Source organism: Cervus elaphus, chromosome 25, assembly GCF_910594005.1.
Source record: "Cervus elaphus chromosome 25, mCerEla1.1, whole genome shotgun sequence".
NCBI lineage: Eukaryota > Metazoa > Chordata > Mammalia > Artiodactyla > Cervidae > Cervus > Cervus elaphus.
In genome coordinates, this window is record NC_057839.1 from 24,744,097 (window position 1) to 24,763,356 (window position 19,260).

A 19,260-nucleotide genomic window follows, 5' to 3' on the forward strand; every position below is an offset into this window, starting at 1 on the left:
TGCATACAAATTTCTCAGGAGGCAGGTAAGGTGGACTGCTACTCTCATCTCTTTAAGAACTTTCCACACAGTCAAAGGCTTTGACATAATCAATAAAGCAGAAGTAGATGTTTTTCTGGAACTCTCTTGCATTTTCGATGATCCAGCAGATGTTGGCAATTTGATCTATGGTTCCTCTGCCTTTTCTAAATCCAGCTTGAACATCTGGAAGTTCTCAGTTAACATACTGTTGAAGCCTGGCTTGGAGAATTTTGAGCATTACTTTGCTAGCGTGTGAGATGAGTGCAATTGTGCGGTAGTTTGAGCATTCTTTGGCATTGCCTTTCTTTGGGATTGGAATGAAAACTGACCTTTTCCAGTCCTGTGGCCACTGCCAAGTTTTCCATATTTGCTGGCATCTTGAGTACAGCATTTTCACAGCATCATCTTTTAGGATTTGAAACAGCTCCACTGGAATTCCATCACCTCCACTAGATTTGTTCATAGTGATGCTTCCTAAGGCCTGCTTGACTTCACATTCCAGGATGTCTGGTTCTAGGTGAGTAATCACACCATCATGCTTATCTGGGTCATGAAGATCTTTTTTGTATGGTTCTTCCATGTATTCTTACCACCTCATCTTAATATCTTCTGCTTCTGTTAGATCCATACCATTTCTGTCCTTTATTGTGTCCATCTTTGCATGAAAAGTTCCCTTAGTATCTCTGATTTTCTTGAAGAGATCTCTAGTCTTACCCATTCTATTGCTTTCCTCTATTTCTTTGCATTGACCATTGAGGAAGGCTTTCTTGTCTCTCCTTGTTATTCTTTGGAACTGTGCTTTCAGAAGGGTATATCTTTCCTTTTCTCCTTTGCCTTTAGCTTCTCTTCTTTTCTCAGCTATTTGTAAGGCTTCCTCAGACAACCATTTTGCTTTTTTGCATTTCTTTTTCTTGGGGATGGTCTTGATCTCAGCCTCCTGTACAATGTTACAAACCTCCATCCATAGTTCTTTAGGCAGTCTGTCTTTCAGATCTAATCCCATGAATCTATTTGTCACTTTTACTGTATAATTGTAAGGGATTTGGTTTAGATCATACCTGAATGGTCTAGTGGTTTTCCCTACTTCAATTTAAGTCTGAATTTGGCAATAGGAGTTCATGATCTGAGCCCCAGTCAGCTCCTGGTCTTGCTTTTGCTGACTGTATAGAGCTTCTCCCTCTTCAGCTGCAAAGAATATAATCAATCTTATTTCAGTATTGACCATCTGGTAATGTCCATGTGTAGAGTCATCTCTTGTGTTGTTGGAAGAGGGTGTTTGCTATAACCAGTGCATTCTCTTGGCAAAAGTCTGTTAGCTTTTGCCCTGCTTCATTTTGTACTCCAAGGCCAAACTTGCCTGTTACTCCAGGTATCTCTCAACTCCCTACTTTTGCATTAAATGGGCAAAATTAATTCAGATGACCATTATATCTACTTTTGTGGACAAGAATCCCTTAGAAGAAATGGAGTAGCCCTCATAGTCAACAGAAGAGTCCAAAATGCAGTACTTGGGTGCAATCTCAAAAATGACAGAATGATCTCTGTTCATTTCCAAGGCATCCATTCTATATTACAGTAATCAAAGTCTATGCCCCAACCACTAATGCCAAAGAAGCTGAAGTTGAACAGTCCTATGATGACCTACAAGACCTTCTAAAAATAGCACCAAAAAAACATATGTCCTTTTCATCATAGGGGACTGGAATGCAAGAGTTAAGAAGTCAAGAGAGAAAGCATAACAAATTAAAATAAAAGTACTTACTAGTCAGGGGTAACAACACTGTAGGGTTGTACAGCAGTTTGTAAAAACAAAAGAAAAATAGGTTACTTGTTGCCATAGAGACAATCTGAACCAAGAAAGACAATAGCATTGGGAACAGAAAAGTGGGATGTGAGTTTGAAAGACATAAGTTTGAACAAACTCCAGGAGATGGTGAAGGACAAGGAAGCCTGGCGTGCTGCAGTCCATGGGGTCATAAAGAGTCAGACATGGTTTAGTGACTAAACAACAACAACAAAGGAAGAAAAAGTTTTTACATTGCTTTGGGGGAAGAAAAAGGAGCTGCCCAAAATAATACAAAACATTGACCTTGGGTGAACCGAGAAATGACACCACCAACAGAAATGAAGATGTCTGGGAGGGATTAAGAAGAGTCAAGGTTTAGATGTAAGTTTAAGGTGGTGGCTGGATGCGTAGGTAAAGCTGTGCCATAGGCACCTGGACATTAGAGGCAGAATCCAAGGGTAAGAATTTAGTTTGAACTTTGGATCTGGGAGTCATTCAAAATTAGGGTCAGATATATATATGCTACATGTGTGAAATAGATAGCTAGTGGGAAATTGCTATGTAACAGGGAGCCCAGCTGGGTGCTCTGTGATGACCTGGAGGGGCGGGGTGGGGGTTAGCAGTGAGAAGGAGGCTCAAGAGGGAAGGGATATGTGTACATTATATATATATATAGTTATGACTGATTCACACTGTTGTACGGCAGAAATGAACACAACAATGAAGAACAATTATCCTCCAATTAGAAAATAAATTTTAAAAATTGGAGTCAGAGATGAAACTACAAAAGTAGCTGTATGCTAGGAGGCAAAAGTGAATAAAGTTTAGAGGACTATAGGTTAAATCCATTGTTGTGGAATGGAGGAAGAAAATGATGCTGGAAGAGGGAGAAAAGAAAGAAAGAAGAGAGAAACTAAGGAAGGGAGGGAGGGACAAAGGAAGGAAGGAAAGACAAAAAGAGGGGAGGAGAGAAAATGGTGTCTGGAGAGCTAGAAAGAGAACCAGAACAGGAGATTGGAGAGAGAAGGAGAGTTTCAGAAAGAGGAGTACAGCCAAGTTTAAGTGAAGGAGAAAGAAACCTGAGAAAACATATAAAGCTCTTCATATTAGAGTTGACCTTTGGAGAGAAAATAGGGCTTCTCGGGTAGCTCAGCTGGTTAAGAATCCCCCTGCAATTCAGGAGACCCTGCTTCGATTCCTGGGTCAGGAAGATCCCTGGAGAAGGAATAGGCTACCCACTCCAGTATTCACGGGCTTCCCTGGTGACTCAGACAATAAAGAATCCACCTGCAATTCCAGAGACCTGGGTTCAATTCCTGGGCTGGGAAGATTCCCTGGAGAAGGGAAATCTGCCTGCAATGCAGGAGACCTGGGTTTGAACCCTGGGTTGGGAAGATCCCCTGAAGAAGGTAATGACTACCCACTCCAGAATTCTTGCCTGGAGAATTCCATGGACAGAGGAGCCTGGCAGGCCCCAGTCCATGGGGTCACAAAGAGTCAGACATGACTGAGCAATTTTCACTTTCACTTTTGGAAAGAAAAGTCAGAGGGAAAGTCAAAGCTAATGCCTTGTGGACAAGTTGAAGTTAAGAGCTGAGGAATTAGAATTTGCAGGTGAGCACTACTCTTTTGAGAAGTTAGGCACAAAAGGGATGATAGCCAAGAGATCAGCAACAGAGACATGTGAGTATGAGTCTAAGGAGAAGGGAAAACCGGTCAAGTACATAGCACACCTGAGATGGCAGGTGACCAGGGCCCATTCTTGTTTCAGGAAGGCCAGAAATGAGCAGTCTACCCCACAGCCTCTGGGCACGCGCCAAACAACCCCCATGGTTGTCCAATCCTGCTCCCCCGCTATCGGAGTAGATTAGACTTGAGTGTCTGGAATGTGCCTGGATTTTCTCAGAGGAATGAGCAATAGAAACACAAGACATCGTGATAAGCAACACATGCATATGAAACAAAAGTTGGCCAGAGCAGTTCCAAAGGTAAAGGTTGATCTTTATGGGAAGTGACTCAAATGTCCCCCTGGATCCATTGAAATGGGACTTTCACAGACTTGAGTACAATAGGCTATCAACATGAACTTGAGGCACAGGAAACCTAATTACAACCACAACATGGCCATTCAAGTTAGGTGACCCAAGACAGGCTCCACAACCTCTGAGCCTCCGTTTTCTTATTTGAGAAAAAGAGCAGTATCTCCCTGACCTAATGAAATACTTTCTAAACTACAGAGGTCTCTACAAATGTATATTTTGTAATTCTTTTACTGCATCATTGAAACCAATAAAATTATGTTCTTAATGGTCCCAGAAACTTGAAGCATAAGTTTTAAGCTTTGTGTATAATGATAAAGTTGCATCAGAGTGGCACTGAAGGTTACTGAAATATCCAGGGGAAATTATTTACATAGAGGTAACAGTGGTTTGCTTTTCTCTCTACTCTTTAGCCAGATGACAGTTTTAGATGAAACATTTTTATAAAGCACTTCTCTCAAAGTCTTACTTTCAGTGATATCAGTAGAGGAGAAAATAAAGTAACAAATCTGATTCTTCCTGCTGATCAGGGGACTTTAAAATTTTTTAACTTTTGCTTCAAACCGTTTGGCAAAAGAATTTTTCATTTCATATTTTATGTGGGTAGAGAACTGCTTAGCAAGGGACTGATTCAATCAAGCTGTTGTATTTTATGAGTTCATTTGAATTTCCTGACTGAATTATAACTCCTTAATTCAATTTTTTTCCACTTGAATTTTGGTGTTATAAAATACATTTACATAGGAAATATCTGGTCTCTTTAAGGAGGCATTTGGTGACCAAAAATGGAAAAATTAATTTTTTAAGTTCAAAGAATCAGTTGTTTTTCTTTCTACAAAAAAAAAAAAAAAAATGAGAGAGAGAAGGAGAAATTAGGCAAGGTTCAGATATGACTAAATACCTAGGTATGAAGACTGAAATAATTGAGTCAAAAAATTTAAACAAGAGAATTGTTGTTGTTGTTTAGTCACTGTCATGTCTGACTCTTTGTGACCCCATGGACTGCAGCTCACCAGGCTTCCCTGTCCTTCACCAGCTCCCAGAGTTTGCTCAAACTCATGTTCACTGAATCACTGATGCCATCCAACCATCTCATCCTCTGTTACCTGCTTCTCCTCCTGCCCTCAATCTTTCCCAGCATCAGGGTCTTTTCCAATGAATCAGCTCTTCAGATTAGGTGGTCAAAGTATTGGAGCTTCAGCTATAAATAGGAAAAGAGTTAAAAATTAAAAAGAAATAATTTTCTCCAAATATAAGAAGTGTCTTTATTTAAAGTGGAACACCAGTGATATTTTGGATGCATTAAGGATCAAATATTAACACATATTCCAGCACTTTGCCAGTATCAAGAACATAGTAGGTTTTCAATGAATACATGTCAAATGAGAACATTTTTTAAGTGGACCTAAATTCTACCATAAGGAACTGAAGTTTTATATATACAGAAGAATAATTCCAAGTGGAATGACATAACCACCACATGGAATGAATTATTGAAATACATTACAGTGTCCAAGCACCTCACCGGGAAGTCGGATAAAAGGCTGGACCCTTAACTTTTTCTTGTGGCTTGCTTTCAATTCTGTCTAAAGACAAAATATTTCTAGACAACATACCAAATCCATTCCTTACTCGGATTCCATAAAATATCCAAAACTGAAGGTGAAATAGACTAAGGAAAGTAATTAGGCCAAGAAGATTTTGTTCCCATAAATAATGCTTTGGTTCCACTGAGTTAGAATGCTCTGGACACATAGTAGATACAATGCTTTCAAAATGTAAGACTTAAAAAAAAAATGTAAGACTTAAGAACATGACCATGCTTAGTATAAAGCCCGATGTGCTTCACTGGGAAGACAAAGGACTGTAAGTCATCTATATTTGGTCTTCTTTAATATATCTCTTAGCTAGATCTCAGAAGCATGTATTGAGGGTCTATCGCGTGCTCTTTCCATCTGCAAAATAACCTGGCAGAATTCAGAAATATAGGTAATTTACTTCAAAACATCTAGATATTAATTGGCTGAATCTGAAGTGTAACCAAATGTGCCTGATTCAAGGTTTATTTTAAGCACCTCTTTGTTACTGTAGCTATTTCTGCATGACAAGAAAATCAGAGGATCTTTAACTCTCATCACCATCAGCTCCTTCCACATGAAAGGAGAAAACTGCCTCATGTGACTGCTTGGGTCCATGGATCAAGGAATCTGTCTGTGAGCTGCGCTGTGATCTGAGTGGCCAATATAGCAAAGGTCTATACACTACGGGCACAGAAAACTGTGGAGACCTCCTCCTCCAACAAGGTGTGGTTCCCTACAATAATACAGGCCAAAGAAGGGGTCTTGCCCCATGACCTGGTCATCTTTCTCCCCAGAGAGTTCGTCTACTTCTGGCCGCAAGGGGAGCTTATGTCTCCATTGAGCCCATCCGTAGAATGACCTTGCATCTGTGTTTGCTGAGTCGGCTTGCATTTACTAGCTAATACTCCAACTTTGTCCGTACGCCCAGGGGCCTTGGCAATAGGAGGTTTTTACAAGTCTAATAAATAATTATATGCAATATTAACTGCAGGCCATTCCTATTACATTGGGTCCCATTAAAATAAAGTGCTGATTTTTTTCCCAGAGCTCTGCATCTTGTGCTATAAAGTACTTCCTTATTAGGCAAAATAGGCAAATGGGTTTGGGTTTTTTTTAAGACCTTCTTCCCTAATTCAAATAAAGCCTTTCTGTTGTAAAAACTCTTTGAAGATTTCATTACTACTTGTTGGTTATGAGTGCCTCTCATATTATAGATTTGAGCCAAGGCTAATGATGCTGAAATACCAAAGGAAAATCTTTTAAGTGGAGTATATCATCTTTCCAATTGCAATTAAAAACTCACATGTGAATATTTGCCTTTGAAAGTTTTCTGTCTGATTAAACATGATGAAACTCCACATTTTCCCCAAGATCACTTTTGTCTCTGAAGTAATTTTTTTTACTTAAATGTGTTTACCACACTCCTTCTTTTGTCCATTTTCATAATGAGAGAAATTTATTTTTTTTAATGTAAAAAAACTAATTATTGTTTTGCATGGTGCTTTCTGGTTGACGGGGCATTTTGACAAACATTTTGATGTTGTTGTTCAGTCACTAAGTCATCTCGACTCTTTGTGACCTCGTGGACTGCAGCATGCCAGACTCCTCTGTCCTCCACTAGCTCCTAGAGTTTGCTCAAATTCATGTCCATTGAGTCAGCAACGCTATCTAACCATCTCATCCTCTGCCACCCCCTTCTCCTTTTGCCTTCAATCTTTCCCAGCATTGGAGTCTATTCCAATGAGTCAGTTCTTCACACCAGGTGGCCAAAGTATTGGAGCTTCAGCTTCAGCATCACTCCCTCTGATGAATATTCAGGGTTGATTTCCTTCAGGATTGACTGACTGATCTCCCAGCAGTCTAAGGAACTCTCAAGAGTCTTCTCCAACACCACAATTCAAAAGTATCAATTTTTTGGTGCTCATCCTTCTTTATGGTCCAACTCCCACATCCATACCTGACTACTGGAAAAACGATAGCTTTGACTAGACAGACCACTGACAACAAAGTGATGTCTCTGCTTTTTAACATGCTGTGTAGGTTTATCATAGCTTTCCTTCCAAGGAGCAAGCATCTTTTAATTTCATGGCTGCAGTCACTGCCCAAAGTGATTTTGTAGTCCAAGAAAATAAAACCTGTTATTGCTTCTACTTCTTCCCCGTTTATTTGCCATGAATTGATGGGACCAGATGCCATGATCTTGGTTTATTGAATGTTGAGTTTCAAGCCAGCTCTTTTACTCTCCTCTTTCATGTTCATCAAGAGGTTCTTTAGCTCCTCTTCACTTTCTGCCAAAAGGGTGGTGTCATCTGCATATCTGAGGTTGTTGATATTTCTCCCAGCAATCCTGATTTCAGCTTGTGATTCATTCAGCCCAGCATTTCACAAGATGTACTCTGCATACAAGTTAAATAAGCAGAGTAACAATATACAGCCTTGACATATTCCTTTCCCAATTTTGAACCAGTCCATTGTTCCATCTCTGATTCTAACTGTTGCTTCTTGACCTGTACAGGTTTCTCAGGAGACAGGTAAAATGGACTTCTACTTCCATCTCTACAAGAATTTTCCACAGTTGGTTGTGATCCACAGTCAAAGGCTTTAGCATAGTCAATGAAGTAGAAGTACATGTTTTTCTGGAATTCCCTTACTTTCTCCATGATCGAATGAAGGTTGGCAATTTGATCTCTGGTTCTTCTGCCTTTTCTAAACCCAGCTTGTACATCTGGGATTTCCTAATTCAAGTACTACTGAAGCCTCGCTTGAAGGATTTTGAGTATAACCTTGCTATAATAGCACATGAAATGAGAGCAATTGTATGGTAGTTTGAACATTCTTTGGCATTGCCCTTCTTTGGGATTGGAATGAAAACTGACCTTTTCCAGTCCTGTGGCCATTGCTGAGTTTTCCAAGTTTGCTGACATATTGAGTGCAGAACTTTAATAGCATTCATCTTTTAGGATCTGAAATAGCTCAGCTAGAATTGTATCACTTCCACTATCTTTGTTCATAGTTATGTTTCCTAAGACCCACTTGACTTCACACTTCAAGATGCCTGGCTCTCAGTGAGTGATTGTGCAGGTCATTAAGATCTTTTTTGTATAGTTCTTCTATACAAGAACTTCTTATATATTTTTGCCACCTCTTCTTCATCTCTTCTGTTTGTTAGGTCCTTACCATTTCTGTCCTTTATCATGCCCATCCTTGCATGAAATGTTCCCTTGATGTCTCCAATTTTCTTGAATGATCTCTAGCCTTATTTTTTCTATTATTATCCTCTATTTCTTTGCACTGTTCATTTAAGAAGCCTTTCTTGTCTCTCCTTGTATTTTCTGAAACTCTGCATTCAGTTGGGTATATCTTTCCCTTTCTCTCTTGCTTTTTGCTTCTCCTCTTCCCTCAGCTATTTGTAAAGCCTCCTCAGACAACCACTTTGCCTTCTTGCATTTCTTTTTCTTTGCGATTGCTTTGGTTACTGCCTCCCATACAATGTTATGGACTTGCATTCATAGTTCTTCAGGCACTCTGTCTACTAGATCTAATCCCTTGAATCTATCATCACCTCCACTGTATAATCATAAGGGATTTGATTTAGGTCATATTTGAATGGCCTAGTGGTTTTCCCTGGGTCTAGTAGATTTTCCCTACTTTCTTCAATTTTAGCCTGAATTTTGCAATAAGGAGCTGATGATCTGAGCCACAGTCAGCTCCAGGTCTTGTTTTTGCTGACTGTATAGAACTTCTCCATCTTTGGCTGCAAAAAACATAATAAATCTGATTTTGGTATTGACCATCTGGTGATGTCCATATGTAGAGTCATTTCTTGGGTTGTTGTAAAAGTGTATTTGCTATGACCAGCATGTTCTCTTGACAAAACTCTGTTAGCCTTTGCCCCACTTCATTCTGCACTTCAATAATGGCAAACATTACATCATTTAATTTTGTTTTATCCTTGCAAAAACTCAATGAAGTAAATATTACTCCAGTGTTTTTCCAGATAAGAAAACTGAGGTTCAAAAAATTGTGGTTCTATGCCCAAGAATACAAACTACTGTAAAGAGTCCAATCCAGTTATTGATAGAAACTACCAATTGTCCCTTAATAACATCTCTCTCTTTATTCATTGAGTAATAGAACCCTCTAATTCCAGATGGGCCTTATATTCCACTATCATATTCTACCCTGGAATTAAGACTACACTTCCCAAAATTCCTTGTAGTTGCAAGTATTAGTCACTCAGTCACTTCTGACTCTTTGCAACCCCATAGGCTGTAGCCTGCCAGGCTCCTCTGTCCTTGGAATTCTCCAGACAAGAATACTGGAGTGGGTAGCCATTCCTTTCTCTAGGGGATCTTCTCAACCCAGGGGTTGAACCCCGGTCTCCTGCATTACAGGCATATTCCTGTAGCGAGGTATGACCAAACCACTGATTTTTTTCCAATGGTATTTAAAGCATATGCAGCTTCCAGCAAGAATCTGCAAGAGGTACCATGTAGTTTTTTATACTTTTCTTTGCCCTACTAGCTACATTATGGAGGTAATGGCAGGAACAGGAGCAGCCAACTTGGACCATGAGGTAACCCTGGCCGTGGAGGTCCTGCAAAGCAGAGTCACAGACAGAAGAAAACTGGGGGCCTACAGACTTTGTGGCATGAAGCGGCCATGCTATCCAGGACAGCCTACAGCCTGACATTAATATGGGAAAGAAATATCAGAGTTCGATGAAAGAGCAAACTTCTGCCTTGTTTAAGCTAGTGTTGTTTTGATTTTACTAGGGCTTTAACTGAACCTAAATTTAACTGAGAACTAAGTCCTAGCTGATAAGTAGTTTGTCTCCTTCTCTGCAATATGATAGACGCAAACAATTAGAGAGAGAAATGACCTGATGAGAGCAGGTGGCTTCCTTACAAATGGCCAGCTGAGGGAGAAAAACCAGGTGATTTCTGTGGGGCTTTTGACCAGTTAATTTGCATTAAAACTCATTTTGCTCTCTTGGTCCTCTGGGGTAGAGAAGCAACTATATTAACATCCTCCCTCTAAACTAAATTATCCAACCTCTTGTCAGCCTTCTCTAAGGAGCAATCCAGTGGAAAGGGAGATCACAGAGCTGAGAGTTAGATCCTCTGATGTGATGTTTTAAAAGCTACACTTACCTCTCAAATATCAGAAGCCTAGATCTGATACCAAATCATGCATTAGAGATCACATCTGAGACTGAAGACCCAGACAGCATGGTCCTTCAACACTCTGGGGAGCCCTGAGAGGGGCTCCCATTGTCTTCTATTCTGAGTCTGGGCTGGGGGTTTGCCAGCCACATCCCAACAAGCACTGATGGAAACCACATGAGCAAGAACACATCACAAGCCTGAGTTGAACAATGCATCCGGAAAAGCCAAACTTTAAAGCACAGTCCATCTGGGACCAGGCTGGGCAGCCTCTGTACCCAGGAGCTGGGAGAAATTTGGCAAAGAGCTGAGAACTCCAGATGGGAAGCATGGGAAGGAGCAGGCACTCTCCACACAAACCCTCTAAATCATGGGATGGAGCAGCCATACAACCAGCCACAGACTCTGCCCACAAAACCAAAGCTTCTGAAGGTGTCTGCTTGGATAGAGCCATAGCCCTTATCACCACATAGGGTCCCTCATAGCCCAGAAGGGGAGCCGGGGGCTTGGAAGTGGATGAAGGACTTGTAGGCAGTCGCATAGGTTGTTACATGCTAATGCTTTTGAAGACTGGCCTAAACTCACTCCCCAGTCTCTGCATCCCACACAACTCAAATTTGAGGAAAAGATGAGTGGGGTACACTTTTCTCTACATGGAATAAATGACCCCCTACACCTAGCAGGTCTCTCTTCACCCAGTCCCTCTTGTCTAGGAGTTTAGTCATCACCTCTCTCAGGAAGCCTTTCTGATTCCTCAGGAGGCACCAAATGCTTTCAAAATACTTTGTGCCTGCCACTGTCCTAAATTTTATCATGTTCCATTAAAGTAATATGATTACTGCTCAAGTATTTTCCCTATTAAAATTTAAACTCTATGAGGGCAGACGCACACATTCATCTCTGATGCCAACAATCTTATATGTTTAAGTGTTTTGTTTATATTGTCTAATTGAATCTTCACAGGCACTTTATTGTGCCAATTCTGTAAATGAGGAAATGAAGCACAGAGAGCTTACAGAACTTGACAGGTAAGCTGTGCAAGGGCCAAAGAGGGGATTTAAACCCAGGAAGTATTAAACTCCCAACAGCACTTAATCACTCTGCCTTCACCGGGCAGGTCTGCTGTTTCATCAACATCAGATTAAGAGTTGCATCCTCATCTTTCAAAGGAGAGAAAGGAGAGTTGCTCTGTGATGTCATTTCCAGACCCAGAAAGCAAGGCTGCTGGTAGAGATGCTATATACACCTCACTGAGCCACATACGCCTCACTGACCAGCCCCCACCATGGATGTTTGCACTCAAGTGACATTCAGACGCTAGTATCTGTATCTCTTGACTCAGGGGATCTTTTTTGCCAGAAATCCTCACTGCCCACATGCAGCGGACCAGAGGCCCACAGAATTAAGACCTTTGACCAACGACTATACGGAACTGCTATATAAAGCTCCCAGTTCCCTGCTCCCCTAAGATGGGATCATTCCAAGGCATGTGTTTGCACCATTCCCCAGGGTTCTCCACAGGATGAAGCTTCAGTTGTCTGCTGTGGTAGCAGGCACAGTAGCATACCCTATGTTATCACCTACTTTTCTCTGTATCATTCCCTGCTTCCCTACTGGTATTCTCTGCACTTCCCAAATATACAATTTACATTTTCATCTCCAAGCCTACCTCTGGGAGAGCCCAGCCACTGTTAGGCACAACCCTGAGGGCCCAGTTCCCATTGCAGCTTGTTTGTGTGGACAGTGCCCCCTGGAATTGTGCCATGTGTACCCCCCAGCAACTGTGGGAGGTGACCAATCAGAGGAGGATCCTCTCAGCTGACCATCCTATCTTAATTAGCTCTCCTCCAGGAGGATTACCAGACATCTGTCATATGCACAAAATATCAGTGTGAGGCCGGTGCCTGATGTGAACCTAGCAGCATGGGCAAATGCACATGACAAGTCTCTCTGCCAACAACATCTGAGTCCTCTGATCAGAAGATGACAGTCACATAGCGTCGGTGGCCAGTATGGGCATCACTCAACAAATGCTCTGTGAACAGAAGAGAGGGAGAAGGCAAAACCCTGAAGCCATGAAGAAAGGTCACAGACAGTGTCCTGGGGGGCAAAGTGCAGAATACCTGGAAGTGGGACTGTCCAGCCTAAAACAGAAATTTAACAGAAAGCAAATAGGTCAAAAGCGGCCTGTACATCGAACTAACTTACAGTTCTCTAAAAGTTCTCTCTATTCCTTATGTTTCTGAATAGCAACTATCCCAATGAAAAATCTCAAAGTGTTTTCTAACACTAAGAGAGAGAAGTTCAAGTTAGTAGAAACTATATGCATAAAACCATAGTCCCTCTATAATTTGTACCTTTATTTTTTTTTTATTTCACCATTATCACGAGTGGCTGAGCCAGTAAAGAATCTGCCTGCAATGCAGGGGACTTGGGTTCAGTCCCTGGGTTGGGAAGATCCCTTGGAGAAGGGAATGACAACCCACTCCAATATTCTTGCCTGGAAAATTCCATGGACAGAGGAACCTGGTGTGCTATATAGTTCATGGGGGTCACAAAGAGTCAGACTGGACTGAGTGACTAACACTTTCAGTTTTCATTATCAAATTATTTGTTCAAAGAAAAAATAATTTTCTTGGTAGGTTTCTCTTTATATTCTTGTTAGCTTATCTAAAAATCAGGGAAGTGGGGACCCACATCACAGGATTTTATGAGGAGTAACTAACGAGAATGTAGCCTAACTACACAGACCTGGTGGGGAGTGTGAAGCGTGGTCTGACCATTGGAACCGCAAGTTTCAGCACTTTGGTCTCAGAAGTGCACGTTTCCCTGCTTGTATCACATGACCCACATAAGTTCAGGAGTATGGACTGGTCACAGAGATGCATGGGCCAGGAGAGCACCACGGAGCACGCTAAGCAGTGTTATAGCTTCAACGGAATGAAGGTCTTTCTAGACCACAGACCATGGTCCATTCCTCAGTTGCCAGAAACCAGCTCAACCGAAGAAGGGATACAGCTGTTCCATAGGTGCATGTGTTGCATTTTATCTATATTAGTTTGACTTAAGTACACTATGCAACATTAATGTATATATTTTTGTTATATTTTCAGGTTAGACACCCTAGAGCAAATTTCATCTGTTGAAGATGTCAAATTTGGTATCTGATGCCCTGATATAAAGCACATAGAAATTAGGATATCCCTTCTGTAAATTACAAACCCCTATGGTCCATATCATTCAATCTTATCATAGGCTTGCATTCAAATAAAACCACTCCCATCAATATTCACTTATTATATACCTACTGGGTGCCTACTACATGCTAAGCCCCATTCTAAGTGACAGGAATACAGCAGGAAATAAATAAAATTTCCTTCCCCTACAGAGTTTACATTCTTATGGGAGGGGACTGGATAAATAAATACTATCTATTGCATATCAGAGGGCAGTAAGTGCTATGGTAAAGCTGGAAAGGGAATAGAAGTTCTGGGTTACAGGTGAGGTTCAATTTAAATAGGAAAATTCTCACCGATAACATGACAATCAAAAATAATTGAAAATATAATTTATATCTTAGCCTCTGAAAGAATATCAAAGAAGGACCCAAATGAAAAAGCACAACTGATTTCACTGATGTTCTGTTTCTTCATTTCTCTCTCTCCTGCACATGGGGGCACATATACACACACACACACACACACACACACACACACACAAACTTTAGTATCTTCCAAGAATCCCTTTGAACTTCCATAATCTTTCTTTACCAACCCAGCCCAAGTGGACATAATTAAATTTAATTAATTTAACTTAATGAAATTCAATAATTATTTACTGAGCATCTATCATGTGCTAGGAACTATGTTTAGTTCTGGGAAAACATGAACAACTGCTCAGAAGTGCAGGAGAGATGAACATAAAGTGTAGAATTATAAGGCGGGTACTGGAGTATACAAAAGCATTTCCTAACCCAGATTCGGGGGCATGTCAGATAAGGCTTCCTGGAAGAGATAACATCCAAGCTGAAGTGTTGAGTCAACTAGGTTAGTCCAATAACAAAGGGGAGATCAAAGTGCCAGATAAAAGGCAAAGATGAGAAGGGTAATTCTTCTTACAATGATAACCCCCATATCAACATTTATTTAACACAGCTGTGCTAGGCCAGTAAACTCCAAACCACCCCCACCCCAACAACCCGCCAATGACTCTTTTTTTTTTTTTAATATTTATTTATTTGGCTGCACTGGGTCTTAGTTGCTGCATGGGGAATCTAGTTCCCTGACCAGGAATTGAACCCAGGCCCCCTGCATTGGGATTGAGGTGTTTTAGCCACTGAACCACCAGAAAAGTCCCCAGTGACTCATTCTAACAGGAGTCCACTCCTGTTAAAATATTTTCCTTTGGAGCCTTGTTTAGTACCTGTGGATACAGGGCTCATAGAACCCTTCTTCTTTCCAAGTGAGAATATGACCTTCAGTTAACTTTCCATGACCTTCAACTAACTTTCTCTACTGCCTGGCTGACCTGCTTACAACAGGGCCAAATCTGTTGCCAGGACACACTGGTGATGATAAAAATGACTTCTGGTTGGTTAGTCACATCTGGACTGGGTAGACCTAGGAATGAACAGGTAATGGGAATTGTTATAAGAGGCACTGGCTTCGAAGGGAGGTTCAAGAAGAAGGGGATATATGTATACATGTGGCTGATTCACTTCATTGTACAATAGAAGCTGACATAACATTGTAAAACAATTATACTCCAATTAAAAAAAAAATAAAAAGAGGTACTGGCTCCTGCGGGACAAGAGGCTTCTAAATCAGGGTTGTTGCCAAGAGAGTGGTTCCTAAACAGTTCTGTGGACACCAGTAAAACTACTGCAAGAACCCCCCTCCGCCGGCCAAGGAGCACCTGGCACTCTGAATAGATGAGAGTGGGGGGTGCCAAAGGTGGCCTGTGATCATCAAGTGAGTCTAAATATTTAGCTGAGCCTAAGAAGATGATAGCCATGCACAAATTCTTCATCTAACTCTCAAAATGCTATTTCTTATAACGGCTAGCATTTAGGAAGGATGAGAAAATAACCGTATAGTTTTTTTCCTGTAATTATCCTTTCATCACAGTACCTACGCTAAGAATCCCACTAGTCATTATTAATTAAGAATCATTTTTCACCTTGTACTAAGGCCCTTCCCCTCTCTGAAATCTACCCTCCCTCTGTTAGCCCCCCACCCACACACAAGATGTCTTTCAGTCATGCTACTTTTCAGACCATGTTTCCCTCTGATGGTGGTTTAGTCCCCAAGTCGTGTCTGACTCTTGCGACCCCATGGACTGTAGCCTGCCAGGCTCCTCTGTCCATGGGATTCTCCAGGCAAGAATACTGGAGTGGATTGCCATTTCCTTCTCCAAAGGATCTTCTAGACCCAGGGATCGAAACCAGGTCTCCTGCAATGCAGACAGATTCTTTACCAACTTAGCTATGAGGGAAGCCCATGTTTCCCTCTGGTCTATTTAAAATTCAACCAAAGTGGGCTTTCTCCTAGCTCGTTTTCCTGCAATCATTTTCTCACCCTTTATTTATATATTATCTCTCTGCTCTCTCATCAAAATCTAGGCTCTCTACTGCATTCCTATCTATTTAGATCACCTGTCACTCATTTTTATTATAATTTATCTCAACACTTTCTGGTGTCCTGGGAGCATGCTTTTCTGGATTGCCAAGCATATGCTGTGCTCTGGGAATCCTTCCGTGACCAAAATTCACTTCTCTAGTGAAGGTTTTCTCATTGGTCAAAACTTTCTTGCTGTTTAGTTGCTCAGTCATGTTTGACTCTGTGATCCCATAGACTGCAGCACGCCAGCCTTCCCTGTCTTTAACCATCTCCCGGAGTTTGCTCAAGTTCATGTCCATTGAGTCGGAGATGCCATCCAATCATCTCATCCTCTGTCGCCTCCTTCTCCTCCTGTCCTCAGTTTTTCCCCTCATTGGGGTCTTTTCCAACGAGTTGGCTGTTTGCATCAGATGGCCAAAGTATTGGAGCTTCAACACCAGTCCTTCCAATGAATATTCAGGATTGACTTCCTTTGGGACTGACCGGTTTGATCTTCTTGCTGTCCAAGGGCCTTAACTTTCTGGTTGCATCTATCTGACCCCTCCTCCAAATAGTTTAAATGTTAGGAAAAGAAGCCTATAAATACACAAGTTACAAAGCTGTCAAACGTCTTGAAATATCTAGAGTGAGAGCTATATACATACTGGAAATTCACTGAGAAATCTGGGCTGGAAAGAGAATTTTGATTCCCTAAGAAGAATGGGACTGGGCAACTGGGAACCAGTAGTTTTATTGCTAAGAAAAAAAAAGTTCTGGTTTTTATTCCTTTAATTATTTTATTTTTAAATTATGAAAGTATGATAACACATTTATAGGAGACTTGGAAAACACAGAGCAAAGCTATATGTAGTTCCACTATAGATTACAATTGTTTTTTCAGTAGATAAATTAAGATCTTTAGTTGGAGTTTCAATATCAAGCTCTCAAAAATTAATAGAATGAATAGACAGGAAAGTAGGATATAGTAGACCTGAAAAGCTCTATGAACCAATTCAACATAATTAAGACTTATACAGTTTTCGCACAACCTCAGGATACATCTTCTATTCAAATTACCATAGACTATAAATCAGGAAACACTGGAATACATCTGGGGATGTAAAACAGGTGCAAAAATTTTATGGTCTAAAGGTATTGAAATCATACAGAGTCTGCTCTCTTACCACTGTGGAATTATGTTAGAAATCAATATCAAAAGATATTTGAAAATAAACCACGTATTTTCAAGTTCAATGTGACATTTACCAAGAGAGATCTTTGACTTAGCCATTGAAAAACCTCAATAAAGTCAGAAGGCTGAAAAAAACAAAGACTGATTGCAGGGAAGAAAGCATTTAAATGAGAAATTAATATTAAAATGAGAAATTAATATCAAGGATACTTTTAAAACCGCATATATTTTGAAATTAAATGTTTACTTTTAAGTTATGGGTGTATCTCAGAAGCCATACAAGCCATAATAACAAGGAAAATGAGAAAATAAAAAATTGTTCTGCTTTTTAAACAAGATAAAAAAAATCCATAGGTAAAACTCTTTAGGTATGATTAATAGATTAAAATTAAAAATGTATATCAGATATTCTATAGAGTATTATATTTTTATAAATATGGTGGTGGTGGTTGGCGGTTTGGTCACTAAGTTGTGTCTGACTCTTGTGACCCCAGGAACTGTAGCCTGCCCAGCTCCTCTGTCCATGGGATTCTCCAGGCAAGAATGCTGGAATGGGTTGCCATTTCCTTCTCCAGTGGATCATCCTGACCCAGGGATCGAACCTGGGTCTCCTGCATTGCAGGCAGATTCTTTACCTGAGCTACAACGGCAGCCCAAAATGTATTTTATGTTTATTGATTTTCTACATCATTTTATTCTTAAGGTTTAGGAGTTTTAGCTAATAAGTTTTTAAATTCTACAGAAAATAGAAGGCTAGACTTTATCCAATTCCTCCTCCCCCTGCTTTATAGATTCAGATTTGATAGTTTCACTGTGGGGTCAGGAAATCTTATTTTCTAATTAAGCTCTATGGATAATTCAAGAGCAGGCAGACTTGAAGCCCCTCTTGGAGAAATACTTCTTAAATGGATATCAGCAGCAAAATGTTCTGAATTTAAAGGTGCTAGTTATTATAACACTTCCACAGAAAGTCTAATAGGTTTGCCCACCCTTCTAAAATTCCAAAGATAGAGTCCTTGATCCCCTCGAAGGGATAAGCACAAACAATATAAATTTCTGTCAAGGGATAAATGGAACTTATTATCTCTAACTGGTAATTTTCCTTTTTCACATATAGAATAAACTGATTTCTGCTGCTGTTAAAAAAAAAAAGTATGTATGTATCAGTAAAAGTCTAGAATCCCTTTTTATGTAGTATCCCAGTTCCATACACCTTGAGAGTTGGATCTTGGAAATTGTGACCCTCACCACCCTTGCTGACACTAGAGATAATTATAACTACAGGAACTGAAAGGAAAAGTTTAACTACTGAATCACTGAGGTTGCCATGAGTTCCACAGCTTTGAAGCAGGATCTATTGCTGGACTTTTGGTTTGCTCTATTTGACAACATTTAGACAAAACTGAAAAAGTTGAAAGTAGAAGAGACAGGAAAACTAACAAAGAGCAGATGAGACTGCTCAGACAAACGAAACATGCTCTGGTTCCATGTTCTTCTGTCTATGGATTAACTTGAGGTATTCACTAGCAGTTGTACTTTTGTCTTCTTGACTTGATTTAAAACACATTGTACTAAGAATCTGTTTACTTGGCCAGAGACAAGATTTCATTAATCACCAAAGAGCAATAAAATATTGCTGTTTAATGAGGTTCCAAATACACTATCATCGCTGAACTTAGCAACCGTCTAGAGTATGTAACCACTTAACATCAGAAAGACATCAAAGAAGCTCCTAAGAAGAATGAATCCTTCATAAGGTTTAAGTCCCACCTCAGCACTCAAGACTCTTGCTCTTTCCTCTCCAATCATTAGTTTTATTCCAGTTCCTCAAATGCTGCAAGATTTTCCCCATGTCCAGGTCTCTGCATATGGTGCTGTTT